This window comes from Octodon degus, unplaced genomic scaffold (assembly GCF_000260255.1).
Source record: "Octodon degus isolate 3935 unplaced genomic scaffold, OctDeg1.0 scaffold00224, whole genome shotgun sequence".
Taxonomy (NCBI): domain Eukaryota; kingdom Metazoa; phylum Chordata; class Mammalia; order Rodentia; family Octodontidae; genus Octodon; species Octodon degus.
Window position 1 is genome coordinate 237,813 of NW_004524800.1, and position 20,165 is coordinate 257,977.

Below are 20,165 nucleotides of genomic sequence, written 5' to 3' on the forward strand. Positions count from 1 at the left end.
CTCCTCCTCCTCCTCCTCCTCCTTCTCCTTTTTCTTTTCTTTTTTTGGCAGAACCAGGGATTGGACTCAGGCCCTTTCGTTTGCCAGGGAAGCATTTATTCCACTGAGCCATCTCCTTGGCCCCACAACCTTCTTTTTGCCAAATAATCCTATTTGCAATGAAATACTGTACAAGGCCTCCATGCATTCAGATGGGTGCAGCTGTGATGAGTGAAACAGCAGTGTGGGAGTCTAGCATCTCACATCCTTAACCGGATCACTCTTTTTTATGCTTCCCTACAGTGGTCCTTCAGGCAGTTTCAAAATACTCCTCACATATTTTTCTAAATCAACATATAAAATGTTTATAATAAACTATATCATATATCCAAAAGAGTAACTGAGTACTAATATGCCTGCCACCTAGTTTAAGAAATAGAGTATTGTCAGTACATTTGAAAGCTCTGTTCTACCCTTCAACTCTTCGTATACCTCCAACAGGAGGGAAAAAAACTACACTGACATTTGCATTCACTTTTTTATTGGTATTTTAAGTTCCAAGAAAAAAAATATACAAAACAGTTAATTTCAATTTCTAAATTTTTGATGGATAGAATGTTATGAATTCATTTGTTCCCTTAATATTATATTTCTGAAATAATTTTGTATTAATGTATATGCTTGTATTTTAAAATTTTTAGTACTGTATTTCACTGAATGAAAATTCTATAATCTAATTGTTCTCTTTTTAATGAGTATTTGGCTTGTTCTCAGGTTTTACAAGTGCTAATATGAAATATATATATATATCTCATACATGCTTAAGAATTGCTCTAGGGTATATGTATATGGCTGGAACTAAAGGATTACAGAGCATTAGCATACCAGTTATCATTCACTGTATAGAATTTTCTGTTACTCCATATCTTTGTCAATTCTCACTAACGTATTCTAAATTCATTACCAATTCGGTCACTGTAAGACTCATAGCATTATTTTTATTTTGTATTTTTTTGATTACAAGGAAAGCTGAACAGCTCTTCATGTGTTTTATTGGTCATTAATAATTCCTTTTTTGTCACATGCCTATTCATATTGTTGGACTGTTTTTCTGTTGAACAATTTTTCATTTTCTTATTGATTTGTATGAGTTCTTTATGAATCCTAAAAACTAGTTATTTACCAGTTATGATTTGTGGTCATCTTTAAATTTGTAGGTTGTCTTTTTAAATTTCTTTATGTCATCTTTTGATAAATTTTCAAATTTGATGTCACAAACTTACCAGTTCTTTTCTTTATGGTTAATGTTTTATGGTATGTTTAAAATATTTTACCTGACCTGAAGTGAAAAGAGGATATTTTATGTGGGCATGATGGTACATGCCAAAATCTCAGCCTCAGGAGACTGAAGCAGGAGGATTGCCATGAAGTTGAGATCAATCCGGGCTACAAAATCAGTTCAAGGCCCCCCTGAACTACATAGTAAGATCCTGTCTTAAAAAAATAGGGCATGAGCTATAGCTCACTCGCAAAGCATCTGCCTAGCAAATACAGCGTCCTCAGTTTGATGCCTGGTACAAACAAACAAAAAAACGAATAACAACAAATAAAAGAAAACAAAATAATAGAAAAGACACTATTCCTTACAATGTTTATTCCTTAGAATTACCTCTTTTATTTTGAAATTAGAGTCTCATTTTTATTTCTTGGCTTTCTTTCTATATTAGGAATTAAATCCAGGACTTCAGGCATGCTGTACATGTGCTCCACTACTGAACTATGTATACTATATCCTTTCCTTACATTTATTTTTAGACCTTACCTTTCAAATGCAGTACTGTTTAATTGATCTGTTATTGATTTTGTAAAGTGTGAAATGAGGCTCCATTTCATTGTTTCTTAATGTAAATAATTGTTCCACAACCATTTATTAGATGTGCACTCTTGCCCACATGATAATCAATATCTAGCTCTGTCACATATCAGGTTTTCATATACGCGTGTCTCTTTCTATATTTGTTGTTTTGTTCCCTCGGTGTACATTCCTATTACATCTTACCTATTGTGTCTTTATGAAATTTTAAGATTTTTGGAGGGAGAAGTAATCCACCAGGAATATCTTGGATATTTTTGGCTTTTTAAGTGTGTGAAGTTATTTTAGATTGGTGAGATCCTGAAGAGAGGTATAGATGAGCGATTGGTAAGGGAAAAGAAAGGGGGAGATAAGGGCTTACAAATATATATTAACATTGTTACCCGTGTCATATTTATTCTAAACATTAATTCTGCTGTGTTTCTTAACATTTTCTGGTACTAGGTATTGAATTTAGGATATTTTGCATACTAGGTTATACCCCCAGTCATAGAAGTTTTGATTCATAATTGTAGATATTTGTGAAGCACAGTGTAATAATTTGATAATATATACTGTATAAGTCAAGGTAATTAGCATGTTCATTTCTTTCAATGTGGAAATCAGTTAATTTTGGGACCATAGAAGTTACCTGTGTAGCACATACTGAAACCTTATGTGTCCCATAGGTGAGGAGAAAGGCCACACCTGCCCACACTACTGACAGTGATCCTTCATACACCCATGGCACAGGACAGCAAAGGTGACAATCAAAAGTTTAACTAGAGGATGGGGGAGCTAGCTCTGCTCTCCTAGTGCCTGTGTGGCAAACGCAAGGAGCCGGGTTCAATCTCAGTACCACGTGCCATGCCAACCTTGCTCCAAGCCAGCCATTAAAATTGGGCGTGGTGGCACATGCCTGTAATCCCAGCACTGGGGAGGCTGAGACAGGAGGATCACTACCAGTCCAAGCTGCATAGCGAGACCCTGTACCAAATAAATAAATGAATAAAAGATATTTTTTAAAAAAGCCTGACTTGAGTGAGGATGAGACCAACAACTAGGAGAAGAGTTTTGTTCCAGGATGTAAGTATTACCCTACTCCAGAGACAGAGTGAAAGACCACATTGGAAGAAGGATCACAAAAGGTATAAGTTAGACAGAGATCTGAGATCCTCTGACAAACTCAAATTTAGGCCTGGAAAGTCACAGGGCATTCTTCCATGTGAGGTCAGTTTGGGTAACTTTCAGAGGGATGAATCTGAAAGAGACTGAATTTAGGTTAGTAGTCTGTTTGAGCTTTTGGATCACTGCCTACATCCCACAGAAACTAGTGGTCTGATTTACTATAGGTCGCTGTCTGTGTTGACTAAGTATTTACAAATTACACTAAAAGTATAGACCTCCTTGGTCTGGTTAGTGATCGTTCATGAGTGGTTCTTAAGGTTAAGATCCAATTAATTTTTGATGATATTGTTGTCACCGAATTTACTACTGTGTCCAACATGACATAGTTGATTTTTTTCTCTGTATGTCAATAGCTGGATTTTCAACAGGTCATAAACAGTTCTGACCCTCATTCCTGAAGAACAAGAAATAGTCCAAAGAAGCAGTGAACTCCAGCACAAAAAACCCCCAAACAATAACAACAAAAATAAAAACATAAGAAAACAGTGCAGCAAGATACCTCTAAAAACTTCCAATTCCCACAATAAAAAGGACATCAAAGGAGAAGCAATCATGTAGCACAACAAAAGTATCTGAAAGGGTATCAATGGAGTTAATACTACAGTTCAAAGAGTTTGACAAATTCAAAGAAGACATAAATGCAATATCACAGCCATTGTTGAATTCATATCATCTTGTTCAGGGAAATTCTACATTGCTTCTAATATTTTTCACTGTTTTTATTTATTTCTTTAAAATAAAAAAGAAGATATAACTAAACATAACAATCCAAATGAGCAAGAGATCAAGTCTAAAGAAGACAGTAATAAAAATCGAGAGAATCTTAAGAAAGAGATGCAAAACATGAATGGCCAGCATAGAAAAGAATGAAATTCCACAAAAAAGTTCCAAACAGAAATCCAGGCAATGAAAAATACAAAGGACAATCTGGGTAGTAGAATTGATCAAGGTGAGGGAAGGATGCCAAATCCAGGAGAGAGGGCTGCAATTACTGATCAGTTAATGAAAGATATGTTAAAAACAACAAGAGAATATGAAAATGTGACCCAACATCTGCTAGATGGCTCAAAGAAGACTATAAGAATAAATGGAGTTAATGAAAAAGCAGAAGATAGTACAAAGTACAAAAAAACCTGTTCAAAGTAATAGCAAAAAATTTCCTGATGTGGAAAAAGGAGCCATGTTAGGGGGAAAAATGCACTCTATGCCATATAGTAATGAATATTTCAGAAATCCAACACAAGACAAATCTTCAAAATTGTTAGAGGATGGCAGCAAATCAAATATAAAGGGAACACCATCAGAAGCCTTGAAGGCAAAGAAAGCTTGGAATCAAGAGTTTAAAGCTCTACAAGAAAACCACTTCCAACCTAGGTTGATAAATCGTTTTATTGGACCAGGGCTGGAACTTGGGACCTTGTGCTTGTCAGGCAGGCACTTATGTTGATGTATCTTATAAAATTATCTTTCTTGTTCTCTTCTATGTAATATTTATTTATTTTAATTTTATTGGTACATTTTGTGAATATACAGTGATCACATTTATCATAGGGAATTTGTAATATATCTTGATTCTTTTTTTCTTCAATCCTCTCCCAGACCTTCAAACCCTCTTTTCCTTATTTCCAAAAGCTATGTTTTGTTTCTTTCCTTCCATTCCCTTTTTTCTTTCCTCTTTCTTATTCTCCTCTTTCACCCTCCCTTGTTCCCCTTTCAATGTGAGCATTTTCTTTCCATTTCTGAATATCTATTATAAATTTTATTCCATACTTATGTGATCAGTTTTTCACACAAGAGAAACCATGTGATAAATAAACATGTGTGTCCAATTTATTTCACTTAAAACTACCCTTTAAAGGTGTATCCATTTACATATCAATACCTAAAGTTAGTTTACTTTTTGTCTTTTTGAGTCAGGGTCTTGCTATGCAGTTCAGGATAGCTTTGAGCTCACATTTTAGCCCAGACCTATTTCAAACTTGCAACAATCTTTCTGCCTCAGCCTCCCAAGTGCTGGGATTACAACCCTTGGTATTGTGCATCTGCCACCATACCTGGCTTTGGAGGTTATCCTTCTTTATGGTAGAATAATACTCCACTGTAAAAATAACACATCTTGTTAATCCATTCATTCATTGATGGGCATTTCGGTTGTTTCCAAAATTTACCCATTACAAATTGTGCTACTATAAACATGCACATGCATATATTGCTGTGGTGTGACACTTTTAATTCTTTTGGGAAGATAGCAAGAAGGGGAAGAGTTGGGTCAAACTGAACCTCTAGTTTTAGTTTTTGGAACAATTTCCATATTGATTTCCACAGTGGTTACACCAGTCTATATTCATACCAATAGTGAAGGTTTCTTTTTCCCCACAGCCCTTCAAGCATTTTATATTGGTTGATTTTTTGATAATAACCATTCTTTTTTCTGGAACAAGATGAAATCTCAGGGTGGTTTTAATTTGTGCCTCACAAATGACCAGTGATGCTGAATATTTTCTCATATATATATACTTGCTAGTTGTATTTTGTCTGAGAAGTGTCTACTCATTTTACATGCCTATTGTTCTGATTGAGTCTTTAAATTTGAGACATCTGATTTTTAAAAGTTCTTTACATATTCTAAATAGTAGTGCTTTGTGTGAGGAACATTAGGCAAAAAGTTTTTCCCACTCTCTGAGTTGACGCTTCGCTCTGTTGGTGGTTTCTTTTTCTTTTCTTTTTTTGGTATTTAGGACAGGGTGTACAGGGTTCTCACTGTGTAGATTGGACTCATAGTGATTCTGCTGTTTACAGCCTCCCAAGTGCTGGGATTACAAGGGCACACCACCATGCCCAGTCTGAATCACTGTCTCAGCATGCCCTGGGGACGGGGCCAGCCCAGCAGGCCTGGGGATCGAACCCCTGGTCCCTGCATCTGCCTAATCAGGTGCTTTAGTACACCGAGCTATTTGGCCAGCCCTATTGGTAGTTTCTTTTGCTGTGCACAAGTTTTTTTAATAAGTGCCCATTTTTGATTCTTTGTATTATTTCCAGTGTAATAAGAGTTCTGTTTACAAAATCTTTGCCTACATCTGTATCTTTACAAATTGTACATATTTTATATTCCAGGAAATTTAGTGTTTCTATTTTAATATTTAGATCTTTGATCTACTTCGTTTAGTTTAGCACAGGGTGAGAGATATGGGTCTAGGTTTAATCTTCAGCATGTGGAAAGTCAATTTTCCCAGCAACATTCATTAAAGAGGATATTATTTTTCTAGTGAAGTTGTTTCTCAGAGATAAGGTACTTGAGTGTGTTCGGAGTTGTTTCTGCATCTTTTAATCTGTTTCATTGATCCGTGGGTCTGTTGCTTTTTCTTTTTTGCTAATACCATGCTATTTTTATCATGGTAGCTGTGTAGTATAATTTCAAGGCAGATATTGTAATGTTCCATGACTTGACTTTGTTGCCCAGAATTTCTTTTGATAGTCTAGGTCTGTTCTTGTTTCAAATAAATTTTAAAATAGTTTTCTCTTATCTTTTGAGTTATGCTGAGGAATTAATCTAATGAAAGAAGCAAAATACCTTCACATCGAATACCACTGTATTACGAAAAAGGCAATTGAAGAAGATGTTTGGAGATGGAAAGATACTCATTTTCTTAGGTGGGAGGAATAGAGTGAAAATGTCCAGACTTCAAAAATTATTATACAGACTTGGGGCCGGGGAGATGGCTCAGTAGAATAAGTGCTTCCCTGGCAAGCACAAGGGCCTGTGTTCAATCCCTGGTTTCACGAAAAAAAAAATTATTATACAAACTTCATGCAATCCCAATCAAAACACCAACAGCATAAAATCATGTTTCAAATTTAATGGAGAGAGAAGATATTTTCATGATAAAGAGCACATAAAGAAATTCATGACTACTGAAGTAACATTCAAAAAAATATTTTCATGGGTATCCTAGAAAGAGACAATGAAGCTGACAGTGCCAAAAAGGTCCAATAGAATAGAGCTGGCCAAATAGCTCTATGGATTAAAGCACCTGCAAGCAGGCACAGGGGTGGGGGTTCGATTCCTGGGCCTGCTGTGCCAGCCCTGCCCCCGGGTGCACTGAGATGGCAATTGAGACTGGGCGTGGTGGTGCACACCTATAATCCTAGCTCTTGGAAGGCTGAAAACAGGAGAATCACTACAAGTCTGATCTACATAGTGAGACCCTGAAGACCCTGTACTAAATACATTAAAAATTGCTATAAAATATGACTCTATCTTGTATACAAGAAACATTTCTAACCCAAAAAGAAATTCATAGACTAAAAATTGAAGGACAGCCAACAATAATCCATGGATTGAGTACTTGAAAATAACAGTAGTTACTATCCTCTTCTCAAAGTGGGCTTTAAGCAAAAGCTGATCAAAATATACCAAGAATGAAAATATAACAGTAATAATAGAAACATATATTGCCAAACAAAGGTGCACCCAACTTTATTAAACAAACACTAATGGACAAAAATGATCAGATAAGTATTAATACAATTGTCATAGGACATTTCAATACTCCAGTATCACAAGCAGATATATCAAATAAACAAAAATTAACGAAGTATCAAAATTTAATGAAAACCTTGAACAAATGGAGTTAGTGAAATAAAGTTTAAATATCACATTGTTTCATTTGTGTGAGAAATTCAAAGAAAAAATAAGGATCAGAACGGGAAGGAGAACTCGTTTAAACAGAAATGGAAATAAGAGATGTGGGAGGGGGACAGAAGGAGAAAAAAGGGATTTAAAAAATAATTGAAACAAAAAATGGAACTAGAGTTTCCTAAATGTGTTGGGGAAGAGGGGTTCAAGGGAGGGAAGGAAAGGGGATAAAAGAAGATGTGCCATGTTCACATCCCTACATGATGAATGCAATAATTATGTACTGTAAGCATGTATTAATGAATAATATCACATGAAAAAACTTACAGCATTCCACCTAACATTAACAGGATAAACATCCTTTTCAAAAACATATAATAATTTCTCCATAATAGACCACATAGTAAGTAATAAAGCATGCTTAAGTGAATGCAAAGAATGGACCTTTCATCCATTGTGCATATTATCAGACCAAATTAGACATCAGTAGCAAAAGAAATTCAAGAAATTATGTAAATTTACTGAAATTGCACTACATACTCTTGATTTCAAGGGTTTTTTGGTACTGGGAATCAAACTAATGAACTTGCACTTGCCAGGGAAGTGCTGTGCTGCTGAACTATATCCCTACCTCCTGCATATTCTTGAATAGTCAGTGGGTCACAAAAATATAAGAAATAAAACAGTTCTTATAACTAAATGATAATGCCAGCATAACATATCAGAACTTATGGAACACAATGAAAGCTGTCCAAGAGGGACATTTGTAGCTGTGAATGCCTACATTGGAAAAACAGAAAGAGCCCAAATAAACAATCTAATGAAACATCTTAACGTTTCAGTGAAACAGGTACAATACAAAGCCAGAGCTTGTACAAGGAGTCCAATTGTAAAGACCAGAGGAGAAATCAATGAAATGGAATCAAACAGCTAATTCTTTGAACTAGTAAATAAAATAGACAAAATTTTAGCCAATTTTACCCAAATAAAAAAGAAAGAAGAAACACAATTTAATGCAATTAGAAATGAAAAAGTGAACACAATGGACCTCCCAAAAGTTCAGAAAATTATTAGCAAGTACTTCACAAACATGTGTGCCAAATATTGGAGAACTTAGAAGAAATACAGGCAATCCTATATACTTTTAAATTACCAGATGGAACTGAGAAGACTTTAAAAGCTGGACAAATCCAATAAACAGCAATGAAATTGAAGCAGTAAAACAGCAAGTAAAACTCTACCAACTAAGAAAAGTCTGGGGCCTGATGGATTCACTACTAAATTCTTTAAGAACTTTAGGAAAGATCTAATATTAATACTCCTCAAACTCCTTAATGAAATCAAGAGGGAAGGAGTAATCCTAAAATTATTCTTGGAAGCTAGCATTACTCTGAACTTGAAATCTGACAAGGATACAACCAAAAAAGAGTATCATAGTTCAATCTTTCTAATGAACATAGATGCAAAATTCCTCAACAGGATATGAGCCAACTGAATGCAACAAATCATCAAATCTATGACACACCATGACTGACTAGGTTTTGTCTTAGAAATTCAAGGGTGGCTCAACATGTGCAACTCAGTAAATGTCATTCATCATGTAAACAGATGCAAAGACTAAGACAAATCTCAATAGATGCACAAAGAGCCTTTGACAAAGTCCGGTACCCATTCATGATAAAATTTTGAAGAAAATAGGCATAGAAGGACCTTATCTTAATAGATGAAGCCTTTTATGATGAAACTCATATTTATGTCAATTAAATGGGGAAAACTGAAAACTTTCCTTCTGAAATAAGGACTGAGGAAAAGTTATTCACTATAAACACTCCTCTTCAACATATTCCTTGAAATAGTAGCCAGACAACCTGGAAAAAGAAAGAAATAGAAGAGATATGCTTAGGAAAGATTATAGTATTTTTGCACAATGGAGTATTACTCAGCTGTAAATGAAGATAGCTGGCAGCAACTAGAGACCATACTCTTAAGTGAAATAAGTCAGATCTGCATGTACAAACTCTGCATTGTCTTGCTAGTGTAAGAACTTGAAAGAGTGAGTGAAATCCGAAAGGTACAAAAGATGCTATGAAGAGGGAAAGAATCTGTTCAAAGGGAAGGAAACACTGAGCTGAGGAGAAGGATGGGGCTGGAGGGAGAGATATAGCTATGCATCTATGCAGGATGGCTTGGATAATTGTACTGCTAATTTCTGCTGTTCTATGGAAAGGAGAAGTTAATGCTTAAATTTTTTTCTTTCCTTTTTAATTTCTTATAACTTTTTTTAAAAATTTGCATGTATATAACTGATAATGTAAACAACTAATTTGAAGACAACATTATGCAATAAAGAGATTATCAGTATCTGCAGATGACATGATCCTTCCTTACAAGGCCCCACAATTCCACAAAAATTCACTTTGAATTAACAACCAAATTCAGCAATGTAGTAGGGTACAAAATAAACACAAAATCAGTAGCATTCTTACTAATAATGAAGATATCAGGAAACAGTGTCATTCACAATAGCATCAACAAAAATTTACATACTTTGGAATTAACCAAGGAAATCCAAGACCTCCATAATGAAATTTGCATCACTTTGACAAAATCAAGGAAGACATAAAACCAAGTTATCCCTTGTTCTTAGGAAGAGCCAACATAATTAGAATAACTATATTTCCAAAACTGACACACTGATTTAATTCAATTGTAGTCAAAATAACAACAGCATTTTTTCATAAGTCTAGAGAAAAAATACTAAATTTCATATGAAAGCAGAAAAGCCAGAATAGAAAAGTCATCCTGGACAACAAAAACAAAGTGGGAGGCATCACAAGTACAAATTTGAAGTTATACTAGAAAGCTACTGTGATTAAAACAGTGTGGTGCTGACACAAACATCAGGCATATAAATCAGTGGAACAGAATAAAGAATAAAGAAAGCAGAAACAACCCCAGGCACATTCAGTTATTCAGTCTTTGAAAAAGAGTCAAAAGACATACATTGGAGGAAAGATAGCCTCTTTAATAAGTGGTGTAGAAAAATTAGATATCCACATGCACGGTGAGTCTAGACCCATGTCTTTCATCATATGCCCAAGTAAATTCTAAATAGATCAAATATCTAAATGTTAAAACAAATATTTAATCTGCTGGAAGATAATATAGGTTAAACTCTTGGAGACATAGGTGTAGGCAAAGATCTTCTGAACAGAAATTCCAGTGGCACAAGAAATAATACCAACTTCACAAATGAGATCATATCAAATTAAAAAGCTTCTTCACAGCAAGGTAATCAACCAACCAAGAGAAAAGACAACCTACAGAATGGACATTTTTTTTGCTAGCTATTCATTAGACAAAGGAATAACATTTGGAATATATAAAGAACTCAAAAAATTAGAGTTCCCAAAATAAAAGACCCTACCAAAAAATTGACAACTGCATGAAATGAGACTTTTGAACATTGCTAGGCACTAGAGGAATGCAAATTAACACTACATTGAGATATCATTTTACCCCAGAAAGAATTTCCATCATCAAATAAATCTAAGAACAAATGCTGGCAAGGATGTGGGGGAAACAAAACACTTTTACATTATTGGTCGGAATGTAAACTAGTAAAAACATTATAGAAATCAGTGTGAGGATTACTCAAAAAGCTAAAAATAGAAATTCCACTTGAGGGGTGGGGAGATGACTCAGTGGAATAAGCACTTCTCTGGCAAGTGCAAGGGCCTGAGTTCAATGCCCGGTTCTTCCAAAGAAAAGAAATTCCTCTTGATGTAGCTATCATCCTCCTAGGTATGTTCTCCAAACGGTTAGATATAATATTACAGGGACACAACCATACCCATGTTTATAGTAGCACAATTAATAACACCTAGATGTTGAAAACAGTGTATATGTCCATCAATAGATGAACAGATAAAACTGTATTTATACTCAAAGTAGTACGACTTTTCCATAAAGATAAAATTGAGACATTAATATTCAAATGATGAAATGTGACAATATAATTGTTACATGAAATAAATCAGACTTAAGCTTAAATATCTCGTTTTTTCTTATATGAGAAACTAATACACACACACACACACACACACACACACATATATAGAGAGAGTGAGGTAGATGGAGAACAAAATAGACGATACAGAAGAGGTAGAGAGAAGTTTAAGAAAAATCTCCCAAATTATCTATTCTGTTGCTTCAAAATGTTTTATTTATTTATTTATTTATTTATTTATTTCGTTTTTTATTATGTATTTGGTACAGGGTCTCACTGCATAGCTCGGACTTGTAGTGATCCTCCTGTTTTCAGCCTCCTCCATGCTGGGATTACAAGTGCGAGCCACCACGCCCAGTCTCAGTTGCCAGCTCAGCAGGCCCAGGGGTCTGGATGGTATGGCATGTGATGTGGGGGATCAAATCCCATCTCTGTGCTTGCCTAAACAAATGCTTAGTCCACTGAGCTAGTTTGCCAGTCCTTTCAAAATATTTTAAGGTAAATGTTAATTTGTTTCATTTATACTACTCCTGTCTTTTGCTCATTGTAAAGGAAGTTTTGCTCTTTTACTTGTTTGTTTCTTCTTTGTAAGACAGGATACTGTTTGTTCTGACTTGTACTCACTGTAATACTTTTGACATTCTTTTAAGATAGTGATGCACAGTATATTAAACATTGTCATCCTTCAATTATTTTGTTGTAACATTTTGTTTTTTCATAGAAGAATAGTGTTTTTATTTTTTCTTTATTAATATCTACTTAGGTTACATTGAACTAGAAAGCAAAAGTTTAATACATGTTCAACATACAAAAATCAATCAATGTAATACACCATATTAACCAAATAAAGAGGAAAATCTTTAAAAGGAGTAATTTACCTGCCTAAAATTCATTGGTGTGAGTGTCAATATTGAGTAGATTATGAGGAATGATAATTAACATAATTTTTTCTCACTTTTGAAATTAACTTTATAGGCTGAGGATGTAACTCAGTAGTAGAGCACTTACCTCCATACATGAAGTTTTGGGTTTGATCCCCACAACACAACAAATAAATAAAAATAAAATGAACTTCTTTGGGATCTGAGGATATTACACTATAAAGAGCATTGGTTCTACTTTCAAGCATGCTTCTTTTTAAATTCCTGTTCTATTAATTAATGATTCTGTGGCCTTAGTCATATTACTTATTCAGATACTTACTTTCTTTTGTGTTTGTAAATGGTAATACTAATATTTACCTACTGTGTTAGTTTTCTATTTCTACTCTAGCAAATTGCATAAGTATAATGTCTTAAAACAATGCAAATGTATTATCATATTGTTCTGTATGTCAGAAATCTGGTAAAGGTCTTACTGAATTAAAATCAGGCTGTCATTCAGGGCTATGATTTTTGGAGATTCTAGGGGAGAATTTCTTTGCTCATTGAGATTGTTGGCAGAATTCAGTTCCTTGTGTTTGTAGGCCTGAGACACTCATTGCCTTGTTGATTGTCTCTGGGACTCCTCAGCATTCAAGGACTACTTACATTCTTTGGTTACTGTTTGCCCTCCCCTTTTGAAATCCAACAAAGATGAATTGAGTTGCTCTTTGTCTTTAAATCTTTCTGCCTCTTCTGTCATACTATTCCAAGTGCATGTGTCTCTTCTCTCACTGCAACCTGGAAATGTTTTCTACTTTTAAGGGCTCATGTGATAAAATGGAGCCCACCCAGGTAATCCATAATAATAAACTTATTTTAAGTCCATAACTTTATTTTTACAATTTTCTTTTTAATTAGCATCAAATAGTTGTGTATATTTATAGGGAAGAGTGTGATATTTTAATATATGCATGTAGTATAAATGATCAAATCAAGGTAATTAACATTTTAATTTCATCATTTCTGTATGTTTTGAGGCTTCAAGCTCCTCTTTTCTACTTCATAAAATATGTGTTAGTATAAATCATAGTGGAACACTAGAACTAATTCCTTCTGCCTATGTTTTAGCATCCATTATCCAACCTCCCTCTATTTGCCCCATTCCTTTCTTAGGCTTAGGTAGTTACTACTCTACACTCTTCTACTTTGTGATCAACTTTATTTGTATTTTTAGGGAAGGGTCTACAGGGTGTTCAGGGTCTCAGTACTAGATCAGACTCTGTAGTGATCCTCCTGTTTGCAACCTCTCAAGAGCTGGGATTAGCGCCACCACGCCCAGTCTCAATTGTTGTCTCAGCACACCCTGGGGGCGGGACCAGCACAGCAGGCCCAGGGACCAAACCCTTGGCCCCTGTGCCTGCTTGCAGGCACTTTAATCTGCCAAGCTATTTGCTAGCCCTTGTGATCAACTTTTTTTTTTTTTTTTTGGCTGAAGCTGGATTGAACTCTGGCCCTTGCGCTTGCCAGGGAAACACTTATTCTACTGAGCCATCTCCCCGGCCCCCTGTGATCAACTTTTTACAGGTTATAATAGAAAATGCTGTGTTTAACAATGCCCGATTAATTTCGCTTAACCTAATATTTTTAGGTTCTACCCATTTTGATGAAAATGTGAAGGTTTTATTTTTATAGCTAAATGATATATTATCTCTCTCTACCTGTCTTTGTTTCTCTGTCTCTCTCTCTGTCCTCCTCTCACTGAGTGACACTTCCAGGCTACAATAATCGATGTCTTTACAGAAGACAGGAAAGGGAGATTTTGACATAGAGGAGAAACAAGGAAAAGAAGCACTATGTGGTGATGGGGGCAGAGAGTGGAGTGATACAACTGCAAGATCCATTTTATAACCTTCTTAATGATATTCAGACTTTTTTTTTTTTTTACTAGTATCTACTACTCTCCTTACCAGGCACTTGCTTTAGGGCATCTGGTCAGGGTGAATTTTATTTTATTTTATTTTATTTTTTAATTTTATTTATTTATTTATGTGTGTGTGTGTGTGTGGCCAGCTCAGCCCACCAGGGGGCGGGGCTGGCTGGCATGTGGTGCTGGGGGATTGAACCGCGGTCCTGTGCTTTGCTAAGCTTGTTCTAAGTAGGTGCTTTAGTCCACTGAGCCATCTCACCAGCCCCCAGGGTGAATTTTAATACTCTTATTTCAAATGCTGTTAAGAATTTCTGTGAGTTTTTCTTGATATTAATAAGAACAAATGTAGTCTTGGCTTTAAATGATAACTATATTATTGCCAGGAGAAATTCAAGCTTAAGGTACTCCTAAAAATGACAGAATAAGATGGTATAAGGAAATTAAGTCCTTGAAGACACTATTGTGTTTTAGTAGTTCAACCAATATCTGGATGTACCACCTAAGTAGAATATGAATCCTTTTTCGTTTCAGCCAGTTTACATTGGATCTTATGTTCTTTGCAGCATAAAGTCTTGTTTTATGCATACATATGGTTGCAACTCAACTGAATAATAATAATGATAATGAAGTGCTAGAAATGCTAAAGTGAATACTGTAGACTGTTTTGAGAGTGTGGTCCCTAAGCCAGCAGTAACAGTGTTGCCTCAGAGTTTGTAAGCAATAGAAATGATATGACCTGCTATAGATTTATTGAATTAGAAACTCTAGGGAAAATGTCCAATAAGCTGTGTTTCTACAAGGCCTTCAGGGATTTTGCTGAATATTTGAAAATTTCAAAATGGCTGCTCTAAAAGTTGAGGAACTGAGGGATGAATGTTTATTGAAAGATAGTGGATGACTTCACGGGGAAGGTAAGATAAAGTAATGTCAGAGAAAGTTATAATTCTGAAAAAGAGACTCATAAACTATAATGAATAAGGCCAACAAGGTAGGGATGAAATGGCATTTATGAGTCATTATCTGACCAGTAGTGACACAAAATGTGGAAGGACTAATAATGTGTAAGCGGTGAGGTGGAAGAGAGTTGGTGGTTGAAATTCAGATTTATTTCTGTTCTGTCACTCTCCTGCTATCTGAACTCATCGAACCTTAAACAATAGAATACATTATTAGTATTCTTCATTTTAGGTGTTGCATGTTGAGATCAAACCATAGAATGGTAATGGTATATTCTGACTTGTATTGGTGTTAGTTATATACGAACACCTCCTCTCTGGAATTAAAAAAAAAACTGTTTGAAGGGCATTACTTTAATTTTCTGCTCAAAATTTAGCATTAGCAATGTGACAGCAACAATGAGACTTTAACATACTCTGGCATTGTGAGATATTAGGTACAGCTACGTCTTCCTCTTTTCATTCAATATTTTATGGGAGAAGTTTCCGCCTTAAATACTGATGTCATGTCCAAGGTTGTATATCACCTGCCCACACTGCCTGCTTAGTTTGATAATGTGTGCTTGGATGGAACTGTTTACATTCTACTCTTTTCCCTAAAGCACTATAAGCCATGCATAATGATGCATGCTGTGGAATTATGTAATGGAAACTGACTTTGACTCAGAGAAGCTGCTAGAAAAGGAGTGACAAGCAATTTACAGCTAAAATGCTAATGCCTACAAAAACCAAGCATTAGACTTTCAATTTGCTTTTCTGAATTTGTTTAGGTTTTATGTTTGTGGTTGTGGCCGTGGTTGTTGCAGGTGTGTAACAGTGAGGCTAAGGGAGAGAAGAAGGATTTTTAACCACCAAATGGCAATAATTTTTCCTTCTTGATAGCTTTTTGCTAAGGAGTGCCAGAACAATGAATACATATTTCTAAAGTTCAGGCTCTGCTCGGTGTATTCAGTTATTATTTAATTTGTCTTAATAGTGGGACTTTATTTTTAGAGAACATATAATTTAAATGATTTTGATAATGAATGACCTTTGTGTGGCAGATCTCTCTCTCTCTCTCTCTCTCTCTCTCTCTCTCTCTCTCTCTCTCTCTCTCTCTCTCTCTCTCTGTATGTGTAAAATGCAAATAACAGAAGTGGTTTTGGAGTTGAGCCAAAATATCGCAGCACCAAGCTAAAGTTACTTTAAATGTGCTTACTTTGCAGGTCAGATTGAAGGACGACTAATAGAAGCAATAAATTCTCCTCTGCCAGTTTAGGAGGGCAGATAGCCAGTGAATCACCTCTTGTTTGTTTAGATAGAATGAACCTTCTTTTGATTTGTTTTAAGGCTCTACAATTTAAATTTTTTAGTTCTTTGGGTATTGGCTAAATGAATGACTATAGGAAAAATGTTGAAATCAAGATATACTGGTGAGCTAGAAGCCTTGGAGAAGTCATTTTTGTTCTCACACTTTACTTGAAGGAGTAACTTGGAGCTATGCTAGCTTGTTCCTTACTAGGACAGTTTTTACAGAGAATGGTTTCCATGGGTACTGACTTAGATTTCTAAAGCATTCTTTAAAAAAGTGATGTGTTTTGATAACCTTAATATAAGCTTGATAATTGTTCCCTAATATCTTAGAGTCTCTGTCCAGTTTTTGCTAGCTCTGGACTGTGAGACTTTGTTTGCTTGAATGCTGAATTTGTGCTCCTTCCCTTCCTTATTTTGGAGGTGTCAAGCTCTGGAATGTTTCCAATATATTCTTTTAAATGCTTCATTTCTGAGTTCATTTTTGAACATGAAATGCATCTCTGGCACTTGGTATAAGTTCTTTAAAGTAAAAGGAAAATATATTGTCTGACATACTCTGTGTTGTCTTTTGTGAAGTATTTGAAATGAAATAAGGCCCAGCTGCAGCCAACCCACCCATGAGACAGCTGATTATATATATATATGACACTATAATCATAAAGATATTAAACATTCCAGATTATGTATGCATACAACTGGTTTGCTGACTCCATTATGCTTAATTTATAAAATTTACTGTTTGTTAGCTTCCCCAGGACTAATTGCTGAGAGTTGTTCTACAGTGCCTGTATTTTGTTAATGTATTTTTGGGTAAGGCTTATCCTGTAAGTTTTAATGAACTCAATTGGAAAATAAGGATAGTGCTGACTTTCTTCACTCATGATGTTTTTGTAGGTGCTGGTACTAGTCTCAGTTTGTGTCTAATATGGTTATCACCCTACTAATCAGGTACGTCTGGATACATAGAAGACTACCTTTGTAAAAACTGCAGTGACTCTAATGCTTTATTCATTTTTATATCCTTTTGTGGTTTCTTAATTTCATGACCAAATTCACAAATAAGAGGAACCATCTCCTTGTTCTACTGAAAAATAAACCTTTCATATCAGTTACATAAGGTCTCTACAGCCCAAGTATCAGCCAGTTTTGGATTATTATAACAAAACACCATAAGCAGAGTAGCTTGTAAACAGCTAAAATTATTTCTCAGTTCTACAATTTAGGAAGTACATATGAAGGTTCTGACAGCTTCGTTGGTAGGGGCCTACTTTCTTGTTTATAGTGCCTTCTGCTTGTATCCTCACACACTAAAATGCATAAAGCAAAGTAATATGCAGCAATGGAAACATGGAATCTCAAACACTCAGGAGGCTGAGATGGGAGAATCACAGGAGTGCAGGGCCAGCCAGGGCAATATATTAACAGTGAGACCCCATTTCTTTAACAGAAACAAAAGTAGCAGAGAAGGGACTGGGGAGATAGCTCAGTTGAATAAGTGCTTTCCTGGCAAGCACAAGGGCCTGAGTTCAATCCCTGGCTCTGACAAAAAAAAAAAGGTGGCAGAGAAGCTCTTGAGCCAGTTGTATAAGGGTAATATTACTCATAAAGCTAATCACTTCTCAGAAGCCCTACCTCCACTGTAGAGAGTTGTTGTACAGTGCCTGTATTTTCTAATGCCATAATATTGGTGTTTAGGTCTCAAAATATTAATTGTGAAAAACCACAGCATTCAGATGTGAGTATAAAGTTTCATGAAATTTAGCACTACCATACAATGCCATGGTCTTTGTCTGAGTCATGCTTGTTAGGAATGTTGTATAACTGCAGCAATTCTCATTGCATCAAATACCGATAGCAATTCCTCCTCAAAGCAATGAGTACCATTGTCCCTTAAAATATGAAAAAATAAGAACAGAAAAATAAATGTCCTGGAAGATCACCAGGAAAACTTGATAATCTTATCTGAACTTGTGCTTATAGAGTCCAGTTAGTGGACTTTGACCCACTCATACCTTAAAATGGTAAACCCAATATCCTCATGAAGTCTATATATTTCCTGTTTATTTTCATATCATTAGGTTTTTTTTATATCTTTAGGATATGAAAGCAGTTAAGCAGAAGAAAAACTTTATAGGTTTCACAGGTCATTGATGTAAGCTGAGGATAGTATAACTATACTTGTACATCATGTATGAAAAACAGAATAAGACAAAAATCATAGAGAAATGCAGTTGATGTTTCACAAGATTGTAAGTCTGGGGCTGTGACTGGAACTTCCAATGGCAACATCGAGCTTCATAATTCAGAAGCTCCAAGTATTAATTTTACCACAGAGTTTGGGTTGCGAGCTAAAATACATCCGCATGCAAATTGAGACCATGGAGAATGACTAAACACATTCCTGTATGGAGATTTGTAAATATACTGTAGCAAAACAACTGCATAAGGAGTCTTTTGATTGTCACTTGCTAGCTGTACAAGCGCCATGTGCAATATTCAGCACCAAAAACCTTTCCTTCAAATCAGTCCTCAGTGTTTAGTGATAAGATGATTAGTCCTATAAAACTGTGATCTGCAGCCATTAAGTCATGTGATTATATAAAGTTGCTGCCTATTTATGTTATAAATGAGGAAACCAAGGCAAAATCATATCAAATAAATAGCTCAGTCATAGACTTGGGCTTTCTAATTTCTTGGTAATTCCATTTATCTTATCACATGAATCCAGTAAAAATCATCCATCTCTATTTTACTCCTTCTCACAGATGGTTATCTTAAGTGGCAGTGCGTACACCCCATGAGCTAGAGGGTTGAAGATGATTGTGGGGAGAAGATATCATGTAATATACGTAATGTTTACTTGTTAAAGAATTGATCAGAGTTGAAACTTCCTGTGAATTATGCATCAACTTTTTCCATCGAGAAAGGTCAGATTCTTGTTTTCCATCTAATGAACTATTTTTTCTACAATCACAGTGGATTTCTGGCAAAAGTGAATCTTACATGGGGCAGTTGATGAACTCCTTTGTGATATGACCTAAAAGAATTGGAGAGTCTGTCTTCTACTAAACACTAATGGTAGCCCACACTTTATTTCATTTATACTACATCTCTATTAGAGAATTTTAACATTTATTCTGCAAAAATTACACATTTATTTATTTATTTTTATTTTTTTGGCGGAACCGGGGATTGAACTCAGATCCTTGCGTTTGCCAGTCAAGCGCTTATCCTACTGAGCCATCTCCCCGGCCCCGAAAATTACACATTTAAATAACAATACAAAAATATTATAGACACATGTAACTTTCAACCGGATTCCTATAAATTTAATATCTTACACAAAGTATAGTGTATTATTAAACTAAGAAGTTAGCACAATACTGTTAAGATGACAAACCTTATTAAGATTTCACTAATTTTACATATACTTTTGTTTGTGTGTGTGTGTGTGTGTGTGTG